The 13,078-nt window shown below is 50.1% G+C and overlaps 1 protein-coding gene across 1 annotated transcript in view; it reads right to left on the bottom strand.

The window, feature by feature from the left end:
• Positions 1-12,128, bottom strand: part of plcxd3 (phosphatidylinositol-specific phospholipase C, X domain containing 3) — a 62,498-nt gene extending 50,370 nt beyond the window's left edge. The window contains exon 1 of the mRNA XM_068029114.1: positions 12,080-12,128. The gene's annotated coding sequence lies outside the window, so the exon portion shown is untranslated. The remainder of the gene's footprint in view (positions 1-12,079) is intronic.
• Positions 12,129-13,078: the final 950 nt, after the last annotated feature.

Below are 13,078 nucleotides of genomic sequence, written 5' to 3'. Positions count from 1 at the left end.
TCCTGGAAGATTTGGACCGCGCCTCTCCCTTCTTCTACTCGCTGGAAAAATGGCGGGGGGTCCGTAAGCAGCTCATCGAGCTGCTGGCCGACGACGGATCCTCCATCACGGATCCGGAGGGAATGGGCCTCCTGGTCCGGACTTATTACAGTGCGTTGTTCTCTCCGGATCCGTCCAGCGAAGATGCGCGCAGAGTTTTGTGGGAGGACCTGCCGCAGGTCAGCCCAGAGGGCGCCGAAGGATTGGAGGCTCCGCTCACGTTGGCGGAGCTGACTGGCGCCCTCCACCAGCTCTTGAGGGGCAAATCCCCAGGGCTGGATGGGTTGACCGTGGAGTTCCTCAGGGCGTTCTGGGACGTCCTGGGGGACGATTACGCGCGGGTCCTGGGGGAAAGCCTGGCGACCGGGGAGATGCCCCTCTCGTGGCGCAGGGCGGTCATCGTCCTGCTGCCGAAGAGGGGCGATCTCCGCCTGCTTAAAAACTGGCGTCCGGTCTCCCTCCTCAGCACAGATTATAAGATCTTTGCCCGGGCTATGTCTACCCGCCTGGGCTCCGTGCTGGCCCACATGATCCACCCCGACCAGTCCTACACGGTCCCGGGCCGGTCCATCCAGGACAACATCCACCTGGTCCGGGACCTGATCCATCTTTCCCAGAGAACTGGTCAGTCGGTCGCCTTTCTCTCCCTCGATCAGGAGAAGGCGTTCGACAGGGTGGATCACGATTACCTTTTCGAGACTCTGCGCGCTTTCGGACTCGGGCCGCATTTTGTGGCCCGGGTCCGACTTTTATATGCCGCCGCAGAGTGTCTAGTCAAAGTTAACGGGTCCTTGACGGCGCCCCTTCGCTTTGGGAGAGGAGTGTGTCAGGGGTGCCCCATGTCCGGCCAATTGTATACCATCTGCGTGGAGCCCTTCCTGTGCCTGCTTCGCAGGAGGTTGACGGGATTGGCTCTGCGCGAGCCGGCCAGTCGGGTCGTCCTCTCGGCTTACGCCGACGACGTGCTCCTCGCAATCACAGATCCCGTTGACTTGCGGAGGATGCGCGACTACCAGCAGACCTTTCCTGCCGCGTCCTCCACGATGATCAATTGGGAGAAATGTTCCGGACTCCTGGTTGGTCAGTGGCGGGTGGACTCCCTGCCGGAGGAGATGACACCTTTTGCGTGGAGCACCACGCACCTCTTCTATCTGGGAGTCCACCTCAGCCCCGCTGAGGAAGCCTGGCCGGCAAACTGGCAGGAGTTGGAGGCGAAAGTCACCGCTCGGCTGGGGCGCTGGACAGGACTGCTCCGAGTGCTTTCCTACAGGGGCCGAGCGTTGGTCATAAACCAACTGGTGGCCTCCATGCTGTGGTACCGGTTGGTCACTTTGGCCCCGCCCCCTGTATTTGCCACCAAGATCCAGAAGAAACTCGTCGATTTCTTCTGGGGCAAGAGGAAACACTGGGTCTCTGCCGCGGTCCTGAGTCTCCCGATCGAGGAGGGCGGTCAGTCGCTGGTGTGCGTCCGCACCCAGGCTGCGACTCTCCGCCTTCGGACCCTGCAGAGATACCTGTACGTCGAGCGTCCTCCCAGATGGTGTGCGCTGGCGACGTATTTTTTCCGCCAGTGTCACTGCCTTCAAGACGACACGCAGCTCCCGGTGGAGTCCGTTAACCGCGCCTCTCTGAGGGAGTTGCCTGTCTTTTACCGGGATCTTTTCCGAGTCTGGAACATGGTCGCCTCCAGTCAGGGCGCTCCCCCGCCGGCGGAGGAGAGCGCCTCAGCTGTCCGGGCGGCCGACTCCGGGGACGGTCCGGCGGGCGGAGGAGTAGCCGAAACCCCCGGGACGTCCCTCACTGCGGGTGGCGAGGGGGCTCGGGAGTGCGGAGCGATCCCGGCCGAGCTAACTCCCGCTCGGCCGGAACTGCTCATCGGACCCAGGCCCCGAAACCCTCCTCGGGAGCCGGTCCCGCACAACCCGAGCCGCCTCTCGGAAATGCCCTCCGTGACATTCCAATCGGCGCGGAGGGGTTTCCTGTACGGGCTGCTCCTGCACACTCTCCACTTCCTCGCCCTCGTCAGCCGGCCGGACACGCCCTGGCGGTCCGCGTTGCCATCTGGCGGCGAGGGGAAACCCCGATGGAGGTCTCTCTGCGCGGGAGTCTTCCCCCTTTACATCGGGGACCTGGGGTGGAGGGTGCTGCACAGAGCAGTCCCGTGCAATAGGCTTTTAAGTAGGTTCACGGACTCCCAGGCCACCTGTACATTCTGCGGCCTGGACGAGTCCGTGTTCCACATTTATACGGAGTGTGCGAGGTTGCAGCCCCTATTTGAGTATCTGAAGGGGCTGCTCCTCAAATTCTGGCTGCACTTCAGTCCCACGCTCCTGATCTTTGGGCACCCGGTGCGGAGGGGCTTGGGCCGGGAGGAGGATCTCCTCGTCGGTCTGCTCCTGGGCCTGGCCAAGGTGGCAATTCACAGGTCCAGGTTGCGGGCTGTCGGGGGGTCCGTCCTCCCCGATTGCCTGCCCCTCTTCCGCGGTTCCGTTTGCGCCCGGGTGTCCCTGGAAAAGGAGCATGCGGTGTCCGCCGGTACGCTTGAGGCCTTCCGCGACCGGTGGGCACCGCAGGGACTGGAGTGCATCGTCGACGCCGAGAATGGCATTTTAATTTGAGTTTTTTGTTTATTTATCTGGTTTTAATGAAGTTATTTTAAAAATATAAGTATGTATATAAAGGGGGCCTGAGGAATAAAGGCCCCCTTAAAAAAAAAGAGAAAAAACGGGGTTAGATACAGAGTAAAGCTCCCTCTGCACTGTCCCCATCAAACACATCAGGACAGATACAGCACGGCTCTTGATCAAGGTGTGGAGTCGGACAGGGGAGTCAGGAGTCACTGACCTTGATTGATTTGAAACATGGCCTGATGTTATTTTCAGATACTCTGGAAACCGAGAGCGGGAGATTAATAGAGCGACCAGAGGAAGGCATCATTTAAATGGTACTAATAGACATTGGATGAGGTTTTATCAACTCAGTAAACATTTAATTGGTTTTAAAATTAGAAATGTTTTTGCATGAGTATCAGGCCTGCATTTAAGTCATGGGGACAGCAGGGTGGTGTGAGGATGAGGGAATAACCACTCCCAAAGATTACTGAATGGAGTAAATCTGTTCCCTTGGCAACACCAGAAAAGGATTCCAAATGCTTTACTCAACAACAAAACGTGCATTTTATATTCTCACCTTTAAAACAGTAAACAGCCCAAAGAGCTTCCCAGGCGTATTATCAAACAAACTTTGACACCAAGCCACTCAAGGAGATATTAGGACAGATGACCAAAGGCTTGATCAAAAATGTAGGTTTTGGGAAGCACCTTAAAGAGAGCTGTGGCGAGGCCGAGAAATTCAGGGAGAGAATTCCAGAGTTTATGGTCAAGGGACGCTCAAGAGGCTAGAACTGGAGAAAGAGAGAGATCCTGGAGGGTTGTGGGGCTGGAGGAGATTACAGAGATAGGGAGGGGAGAGGCCATGGAGGAGATTACAGAGATAGGGAGGGGAGAGGCCATGGAGGAGATTACAGAGATAGGGAGGGGAGAGGCCATGGAGGAGATTACAGAGATAGGGAGGGGAGAGGCCATGGAGGAGATTACAGAGATAGGGAGGGGAGAGGCCATGGAGGAGATTACAGAGATAGGGAGGGGAGAGGCCATGGAGGAGATTACAGAGATAGGGAGGGGAGAGGCCATGGAGGAGATTACAGAGATAGGGAGGGGAGAGGCCATGGAGGAGATTACAGAGATAGGGAGGAGTGAGGCCATGGAGGAGGTTACAGAGATAGGGAGGGGTGAGGCCATGGAGGAGGTTACAGAGATAGGGAGGGGCGAGGCCATGGAGGAGATTACAGAGATAGGGAGGGGTGAGGCCATGGAGGAGGTTACAGAGATAGGGAGGGGTGAGGCCATGGAGGAGATTACAGAGATAGGGAGGGGTGAGGCCATGGAGGAGGTTACAGAGATAGGGAGGGGTGAGGCCATGGAGGAGGTTATAGAGATAGGGAGGGGTGAGGCCATGGAGGAGATTACAGAGATAGGGAGGGGTGAGGCCATGGAGGAGATTACAGAGATAGGGAGGGGTGAGGCCATGGAGGAGGTTACAGAGATAGGGAGGGGTGAGGCCATGGAGGAGGTTATAGAGATAGGGAGGGGAGAGGCCATGGAGGAGATTACAGAGATAGGGAGGGGAGAGGCCATGGAGGAGATTACAGAGATAGGGAGGGGTGAGGCCATGGAGGAGATTACAGAGATAGGGAGGGGTGAGGCCATGGAGGAGATTACAGAGATAGGGAGGGGTGAGGCCATGGAGGAGGTTACAGAGATAGGGAGGGGTGAGGCCATGGAGGAGATTACAGAGATAGGGAGGGGTGAGGCCATGGAGGAGATTACAGAGATAGGGAGGGGTGAGGCCATGGAGGAGATTACAGAGATAGGGAGGGGTGAGGCCATGGAGGAGATTACAGAGATAGGGAGGGGTGAGGCCATGGAGGAGATTACAGAGATAGGGAGGGGTGAGGCCATGGAGGAGATTACAGAGATAGGGAGGGGTGAGGCCATGGAGGAGATTACAGAGATAGGGAGGGGTGAGGCCATGGAGGAGATTACAGAGATAGGGAGGGGTGAGGCCATGGAGGAGGTTACAGAGATAGGGAGGGGTGAGGCCATGGAGGAGATTACAGAGATCGGGAGGGGTGAGGCCATGGAGGAGGTTACAGAGATAGGGAGGGGTGAGGCCATGGAGGAGATTACAGAGATAGGGAGGGGTGAGGCCATGGAGGAGGTTACAGAGATAGGGAGGGGTGAGGCCATGGAGGAGATTACAGAGATAGGGAGGGGTGAGGCCATGGAGGAGGTTACAGAGATAGGGAGGGGCGAGGCCATGGAGGAGGTTACAGAGATAGGTGAGGCCATGGAGGGATTTGAAAACAAGGATGAGAATCTCAAAATCGAAATTTAACTTCTTGAAGCCAGTGTAGGTCAGTGTGTAAAGGGGTGATGGGTGAAAGGTACTTGGTGTGAGTTAGAACACGGGCAGCAAGGTTTATGGATGTTGTCAGGTGGGAGACCAGCTAGTGTGCATTGCAATAAAGTCTAGAGGTAGCAAAGCCATGGACGAAGGTTTGCTGAGGCAGGAGGAGAGATGGATGGTGTTGTGGAGGTGGAAATAGGAGGTCTCAGAGGAGAGGATATGTGGTCAGGAGCTTGTCTCAGGGACGATGGTGAGAGAGGCAGAGGGGTGTCTGGTCTACCTGCTGATTGGAGTAAATCTGTGCTCATGGGAACACGAGACAAGAATTCCATCGACTCCACTGCTCAAATACATCACTCACAAACTCACATTTACCAGCAAGAAATGTTCATCTCTGAATTTCTCCTCATCTCTGCTCCCTCACTCCACTGACAGATTTTCTACTGCCATTGAGTTCTCCACCCATGTGGCCAAACATCATTGTGTACAGTGAGTGTTGGGGGATACAGCCCTTCAGTTGTTAATGCTTCTTGGATGTATTCCTGGAGAAATTATCACATGACCTCCTGCCCACCCCCTCAGCCTCCCACCATTGGTCACCTGACATATCCACCTTCATGAAGGCCCGCCTCTCAATTAGACTCTCATTACCCGATTGGATAATTTGACTGCCCAACAGCCTCTTTCACCACCTCCAAAATTTTTCTGACACAAACGAAAGTGTTCAACGAATGCACTTTTTTCCCCGATATCCCTCTGATGTGTCTGGGAGATTATCTTCCCATCCTGGAGCCTCCAGCACAGTCCTGGAGAGTTGGCAAGTCCTGACAAGCTCCAGGCTTTGACTGATAATGTGTAGAGTAGATTGTACTCTTGTTACTCCTTTCACTCATTCTGCCCTGCATTCTTATCCTGAGCCCTATCCTCAATTATTCTCTGTGACCTTGTCCTATCAACACCTTCCCTTTTGTTATCTCTTGCCCCACCCCCGCTTTACTTGCTTAAAACCTATTACATTTCTAATATTTGCCAGTTCTGATGAAGGGTCACTGACCTGAAACCTTAAGTCTGCTTCTCTCTCCACAGATGCTGCCAGACCTGCTCAGTATTTCTTGTTTATATCTTGTTTTAAGGATGTGGAAGCTTTGGAAAGGGTGCAGAGGAGATTTACTAGGATCTTGCCTGGTATGGAGGGAAGGTCTGACGAGGAAAGGCTGAGGGACTTGAGGTTGTTTTCGCTGGAGAGAAGGAGGAGGAGAGGTGACTTAATAGAGACATATAAGATAATCAGAGGGTTAGATAGGGTGGATAGTGAGAGTCTTTTTCCTCGGATGGTGATGGCAAACACGAGGGGACATAGCTTTAAGTTGAGGGGTGATAGATATAGGACAGATGTCAGAGGTAGTTTCTTTACACAGAGAGTAGTAGGGGCGTGGAACGCCCTGCCTGCAACAGTAGTAGACTCGCCAACTTTAAGGGCATTTAAGTGGTCATTGGATAGACATATGGATGAAAATGGAATAGTGTAGGTCAGATGGTTTCACAGGTCGGCGCAACATCGAGGGCCGAAGGGCCTGTACTGCGCTGTAATGTTCTAATTCTAATCTCAATTAATACTTTCTCCAGTAAATTGCTTCCACAGACACTGGGAAGTATTTTCCGAGTTTCTGCAGTGTTTCCCGAACTTCTATACTCAGCTCCTTGGGTGAAATGTACTCGGAGGAGGGAGGCAGAGGGCAAAGTCAGAAAATAACCTCTACCCTGTCACCTCAACAGAGGGTCAAAGGAGTAGGGGGGCATATTACAACTCTGAGAGGTTCAATGTAAAGCGAAAAAAATTGTGGGGCTACAGGGCAAAAGTAGGACTTGCTGAGTAGCTCTTACCGAGAGCCAGCACAGGCACAACAGGCCGAATGGCCTCCTTCTGTGCTGCTACCATTCGATGACTCTATGTCAATGTTCCAAACCACTAGAGATCACCCACTCACCAGAGGTCATCACCACTGGTCACTACCTGGAGGCCAAAAGTGCAGTGTGAGATTGGCCAGTTTGAGGTGTATTAATTCCAACTTTGTCAAGCCCAACACTGCCCTACATCTCCGTGAGGAGGTCTTGCTCATAGCAACATAGGAGTAGGAGTAGGCCATTCAGTCCATCGAGCCTGCTGCATCATTCAATATGATCAAGGCTGATCATCCACTTCAATGCCTTTTTCCCCACACTGTCCTCATATCCCTTTCTGTTATTTGTATTTAGAAATCTGTCAATCTCTGCTTTAAACATACTCAATGACTGAGCTTCCACAGACCACTGGGGTAGAGAATTCCAAAGATTCACAACCCTTGGAGTAAAGACATTTCTACTCATCTCAGTCCTAAGTGGCTTCCCCCTTATTTTGAAATTGTGTCCCCTGGTTCTAGACTCCCCAACCAGGGGAAACATCTTAGCTGCATCTACCCTGAATATCCCTTTATGTATTTTGAGGTTTCAATGAGATCACCTCTCATTCTTCAAAACTCTAGAGAATACAGGACCAGTTTCCCCAATCTCTCTTCACAGGACAGTCCCACCATCCCGGGAACAAGTCTGGTGAACCTTCGTTGCACTCCCTCTATGGCAATAATATCCTTCCTAAGGTAAGGGGACCTTACCTGCACAACTGCACACAGTACTCCAGGTGCGATCTAACCAAGGTTCTATACAATTGAAGCAAGACTTCACTACTCCTGTATTCAAATCCTCTTGTGATCAAGGTTAACATACCATTAGTCTTCCTAATTGCTTGCTGCACCTGCATGTTAGCTTTCAGTGACTTACTGATGAGGACACCCATGTCCCTTATTACATCTACACTTTCTAATCTCTTACCATTTAAGAAATACTCTTCAAATCTGTTCCTCCTACCAAAATGGATAACCTCACATTTTTCCACATTATATTCCATCTGCCACATTCTTGCCCACTCACTAAGTCTGTCCAAATCCCCTTGAGGCCACTTTGCATCTTCCTCACGACACACTTTTCCACTTAGTTTTGTGTCATCTGCAAACTTGGAAATACTACATTTGGTCCCCACATCCAAATCATTGGTATATATTGTGAACAGCTGGAGCCCAAGCACTGATCCCTGCGTACTCTACTAGTAACAGCCTGCCAATGCAAGAATGACCCGTTTATTCCTACTCTCTGCTTTCTGCCTGTTAACAAATCCTTAATCCACGCCAGTATATTACCTCCTATCCCATGTGCTTTAATTTTATTAACCAACCTTCTGTGGGGGACTTTATCAAAAGCCTTCTGAAAATCCAAGTATACCACGTCCACCAACTCCCCTTTGTCAATTCTGTTAGTATCATCCTCAAAACACTCAAACAGGTTCGGCAAACATGATTTCCCATTCATAAATCCATGTTGACTTTGCCCAATCAGATCATTATTATCCAAGTGTCCATTTATCACATCCTTTATGATAGATTCTAGCATTTTTCCTTACTGCTAATGTCAGGCTAACAGGTCTGCAGTTCCCTGTTTTCTCTCTCCCTCCATTCCAAAATCTATAGAGTTTTGTAAGATTAATCATTAATGCATCCACTGTCTCCATAGCTACCTCTTTCAAAACTCTGGGCGGCACAGTGGTGCAGTGGTTTGCACTGCAGCCTCACAGCTCCAGCGACCCGGGTTCAATTCTGGGTACTGCCTGTGCAGAGTTTGCAAGTTCTCCCTGTGACTGCGTGGGTTTTCTCCGGGTGCTCCGGTTTCCTCCCACAGCCAAAGACTTGCAGGCTGATAGGTAAATTGGCCATTGTAAATTGCCCCTAGTGTAGGTAGGTGGTAGGAGAATGGTGGGGATGTGGTTGAGGATAAGGAGTTAATGTCGGATTAGTATAAATGGGTTGATGGTCGGCACAGACTCGGTGGGCTGAAGAGCCAGTTTCAGTGCTGTATCTCTAAATAAATAAAAAAATAATATCTGGTCCTGGGGATTTATCAACCTTCAGCCCCATTAATTTCTCCAATACAACCTTCTTACTAATACTAATTTCCTTCAATTCCTCATTCCCCCTAATCCCTTAGATCTCTAATTCTGGGAGATTTCTTGTACCTTCCTCAGTGAAGACAGAAACAAAATAATCATTGGAATACAAGTATGCATAGACACTCACACTCACAGATTTTCAGGTACACACACACACAAGCACAGATACACACATATGGATGCTCAAGCACACAGACACAAACAGCCACAGACACATTCAGAGGCAGAGACACACATTACCAGACAGACACACAAACAATCTCATGCACTGATGCCCACGTACACATACACCGAGACACAGAAACATCCACGCAGACACATACAAATAACCACAAAGGTAAGTGGAAAAGTGAGCTGTCAGGAGGACACAGAGAGGCTGCAAAGAGATATAGACAGGTTAAGTGAGTGGGCAATGAGGTGACAGATGGAGTAAAATGTGGGGAAATGTGAGGTTATTTACTTTGGAATAGAAAAGCAGACTATTTCTTAAAAGGCATGCCGATATTCAAATAGACTCGGGTGTGCGTGCACAAGGAACGCAGGTACAGCAAGCAATTAGGAAGGCAAATGGCATGTTGACCTTTATTGCAAGGGGATTGGAGTACAGGAATAAGGAAGTCTTGCTACAATTGTACAGGGTTTTGTACAGGGAATACTGTGTGCAGTTTTGGTCTCCACATTTAAGGAAGGACATACTTGCATTGGAGGTGGTGCAGTGAAGCTTCACTAGATTGGTCCCTGGGATGAGGGAGTTGTCCTGTGATGAGAGACTAAGTAAATTGGGCCTGTATTGCGAAGTAGTGTGTGGAATCAGAGGAGATAGGGGAAGTGTTAAATGAATATTTTGCGTCAGTATTTACAGTAGAGAAAGAAAATGTTGTCGAGGAGAATACTGAGATTCAGACTACTAGGCTAGATGGGATTGAGGTTCACAAGGAGGAGGTGTTATCAATTTTGGAAAGTGTGAAAATAGATAAGTCCCCTGGGCCAGATGGGATTTATCCTAGGATTCTCTGGGAAGCTAGGGAGGAGATTGCAGAGCCTTTGTCCTTGATCTTTATGTCGTCATTGTCGACAGGAATAGTGCCGGAAGACTGGAGGATAGCAAATGTTGTCCCCTTGTTCAAGAAGGGGAGTAGAGACAGCCCTGGTAATTATAGACCTGTGAGCCTTACTTCGGTTGTGGGTAAAATGTTGGAAAAGGTTATAAGAGACAGGATTTATAATCATCTTGAAAAGAATAAGTTCATTAGCGATAGTCAGCACGGTTTTGTGACGGGTAGGTCGTGCCTCACAAACGTTATTGAGTTTTTCGAGAAGGTGACCAAACAGGTGGATGAGGGTAAAGCAGTGGATGTGGTGTATATGGATTTCAGTAAGGCGTTTGATAAGGTTCCCCACGGTAGGCTATTGCAGAAAATACGGATGTATGGGGTTGAAGGTGATTTAGAGCTTTGGATCAGAAATTGGCTAGCTGAAAGAAGACAGAGGGTGGTGGTTGATGGCAAATGTTCATCCTGGAGTTTAGTTACTAGTGGTGTACCGCAAGGATCTGTTTTGGGGCCACTGCTGTTTGTCATTTTTATAAATGACCTGGAAGAGGGTGTAGAAGGGTGGGTTAGTAAATTTGCGGATGACACTAAGGTCGGTGGAGTTGTGGATAGTGCCGAAGGATGTTGTAGGGTACAGAGGGACATAGATAGGCTGCAGAGCTGGGCTGAGAGATGGCAAATGGAGTTTAATGCGGAAAAGTGTGAGGTAATTCACTTTGGAAGGAGTAACAGGAATGCAGAGTACTGGGCTAATGGGAAGATTCTTGGTAGTGTAGATGAACAGAGAGATCTTGGTGTCCAGGTGCATAAATCCCTGAAGGTTGCTACCCAGGTTAATAGGGCTGTTAAGAAGGCATATGGTGTGTTAGCTTTTATTAGTAGGGGGGTCGAGTTTCGGAGCCACGAGGTCATGCTGCAGCTGTACAAAACTCTGGTGCGGCCGCACCTGGAGTATTGCGTGCAGTTCTGGTCACCGCATTATAGGAAGGATGTGGAAGCTATGGAAAGGGTGCAGAGGAGATTTACTAGGATCTTGCCTGGTATGGAGGGAAGGTCTTACGAGGAAAGGCTGAGGGACTTGAGGTTGTTTTCATTGGAGAGAAGGAGGAGGAGAGGTGACTTTTTAGAGACATATAAGATAATCAGAGGGTTAGATAGGGTGGATAGTGAGAGTCTTTTTCCTCGGATGGTGATGGCAAACACGAGGGGACATAGCTTTAAGTTGAGGGGTGATAGATATAGGACAGATGTCAGAGGTAGTTTCTTTACTCAGAGAGTAGTAAGGGCGTGGAACGCCCTGCCTGCAGCAGTAGTAGATTCGCCAACTTTTAGGGCATTTAAGTGGTCATTGGATAGACATATGGATGAAAATGGAATAGTGTAGGTCAGATGGTTTCACAGGTCGGCGCAACATCGAGGGTCGAAGGGCCTGTACTGCGCTGTAATGTTCTAATTCTAATCCTCTGGAGTTTAGAAGAATGAGAGGTGATCTCATTGAAACATAGAAGATTCTGAAGGGGCTGGATAGGGTAGACACTGAGAGATTATTTCCGCTGGTCAGGGAATCTAAAACACGGGGACACAGTCTCAGGATAAGGAGCCGATCATTTAGGACTGAGATGATGAGAAATTACTTCACTCAAAGGGTTGTGAATCTTTTGAATCCTCTACCCCAGAGGGTTGTGGATGCTCCATCAATGAATATATTTAAAGCTGGGATAGACAGAATTTTGGTGTCGCAGGGAATCAAGGGATATGGGGAGCGGGCAGGAAAGTGGAATTGAAGCCCAAGATAAGCCATGATCGTATTGAATGGTGGAGCAGGCTTGAGGGGCCGAATGGTGTACTCCTGCTCCTATTTCTTATGTTCATACATAGACACGCACCCATACAAACACACAGATATCCTAGAGAGAAACACAGACAGATGCACACACAGAGACCTACTATATATATATATATATATATACACACACACACAAACCTGCACAAAGTCAAACTCCAGCCCACTGTTGTGGACAGACTGGTCCCTGGGAGCATGACCTTAGCAATGACTGCTCTGGAAGAAGAGTTGCAGAATCAAACAGCTGAGAGAGAGAGAGAGAGAGAGTGTGTGTGTGTGAGTGAGACAGAAAGAGAGAGAGAGTGTGAGCGAGACAGAGTGTGAGACAGACAGAGAATGTGAGTGAGACAGAGAGAGAGAGAGAAGGTGTGAGTGAGACAGAGAGAGAGAGAGCGAGAGACAGTGTGTGCGTGAGTGAGACAGAGTGTGAGTGAGAGAGAGAGAGGGTGTGAGAGTAAGACAGACACAGAGAGAGTGTGTGAGTGACTGAAAGAGAGAGTGTGAGTGAGAGAGAGCAAGAGAGGGTGTGAGAGTAAGACAGAGACACAGAGAGAGTGTGTGAGTGAGTGAAACAGAGAGAGAGAGAGAGAGAGAGAGTGTGAGTGAGACAGAGGGAGAGAGGGGGTGAGAGGGGGTGAGACTGAGACAGAGACAGAGACAGAGAGAGAGTGTGAGTGAGACAGAGAGAGAGAAAGTGAGTGAGAGAGAGAGAGTGTGAGTGAGACAGAGACAGTGGAAGAGTGTGACTGAGACAGAGACACAGAGAGAGAGAGAGTGTGAGTGAGACAGAGAGAAAGTGAGAGAGAGAGTGTGAGTGGGACTGAGACAGTGGAAGAGTGTGACTGAGACAGAGACACAGAGAGAGAGTGTGAGTGAGACAGAGAGAGAGAAAGTGAGTGAGAGAGAGAGAGTGTGAGTGGGACTGAGACAGTGGAAGAGTGTGACTGAGACAGAGACAGAGAGAGAGAGAGTGTGAGTGAGACAGAGAGAGAGAAAGTGAGAGAGTGAGTGACACAGAGACAGTGGGAGAGTGTGACTGAGACAGAGACACAGAGAGTGTGTGTGTGAGACAGAGTGCATGAGCGAGTGAGACAGCGAGACAGAGTGAGACACAGAGAGAGAGTGTGTGAGTGAGTGAAA

The sequence above is a fragment of the Heterodontus francisci genome, chromosome 4 (genome assembly GCF_036365525.1).
Source record: "Heterodontus francisci isolate sHetFra1 chromosome 4, sHetFra1.hap1, whole genome shotgun sequence".
In the NCBI taxonomy this organism is placed as follows: domain Eukaryota; kingdom Metazoa; phylum Chordata; class Chondrichthyes; order Heterodontiformes; family Heterodontidae; genus Heterodontus; species Heterodontus francisci.
This window is presented reverse-complemented; position numbering and strand designations above follow the sequence as displayed.